The sequence below is a fragment of the Petaurus breviceps genome, unplaced genomic scaffold, assembly GCF_028583685.1.
Source record: "Petaurus breviceps papuanus isolate PSGF00001 unplaced genomic scaffold, PetGlider_PUasm1.0 90845, whole genome shotgun sequence".
Lineage (NCBI taxonomy): Eukaryota > Metazoa > Chordata > Mammalia > Diprotodontia > Petauridae > Petaurus > Petaurus breviceps.
Window position 1 is genome coordinate 988,764 of NW_027187359.1, and position 741 is coordinate 989,504.

Sequence of the window (741 nt, forward strand, 5' to 3'; positions counted from 1 at the left end):
TATTTATATATTAAATAGAAATTAAAAATTGGTTACCAAGTTAAACCCAAATTTAAAGAAAACCCAACACCACAGACCTCAGGTCAAGGATCCCTGCCTCGGAAGGATGTGGTGGTTATCAGATGCTAATCCACTTGCAAATGGGGCCTGGCCAAGATGAGGGGATGGGCCTGGGGGTAACAAGACAAACTCCGTGGGCTTACATTTGTGCTCAATTAGCTAGTTAGGCTGCCTGGGGTCCAAGGGACCCTTGTTAACTCCTCTGTGTTATCTAGAAGGTAGCAGCTCAGAGAATTAACAATGGCAAAGATCGTTAACTCATTAAAATATAAGATGTTAGAGGTGGAGATTTTAGTATCATTGAATCTCGTAGACCATGAACTCTGAGGTAACCTAAACCACCTTCACCTCTTTGATACAGGAAGCACTTTGATAAGATTCCTGATAAGTAGCCAGTCGTTCAGCTTCTGAAATACCTTCTATTTTCATGTAACTCCATTTGCTCAGGAATTCTATTACACTGAGCTAACATTTGCCTTTTTGTAGCCATTGTTTTTAATTCTCCTCTCTGGCACCAAAAAGAACAGGTCAATTCCCTCTTCCCCAGGACAAATCTTCAGGTACTTGAAGGCAGCTGTCATGTCTGTCCCCACCCCCAACCCCCCCTAAGTACTGTCCAAATAAAATATCCCTAGAGTTTTCATCTGATCTATGAATGCAATGGTTTCCAGTGTCCTATTT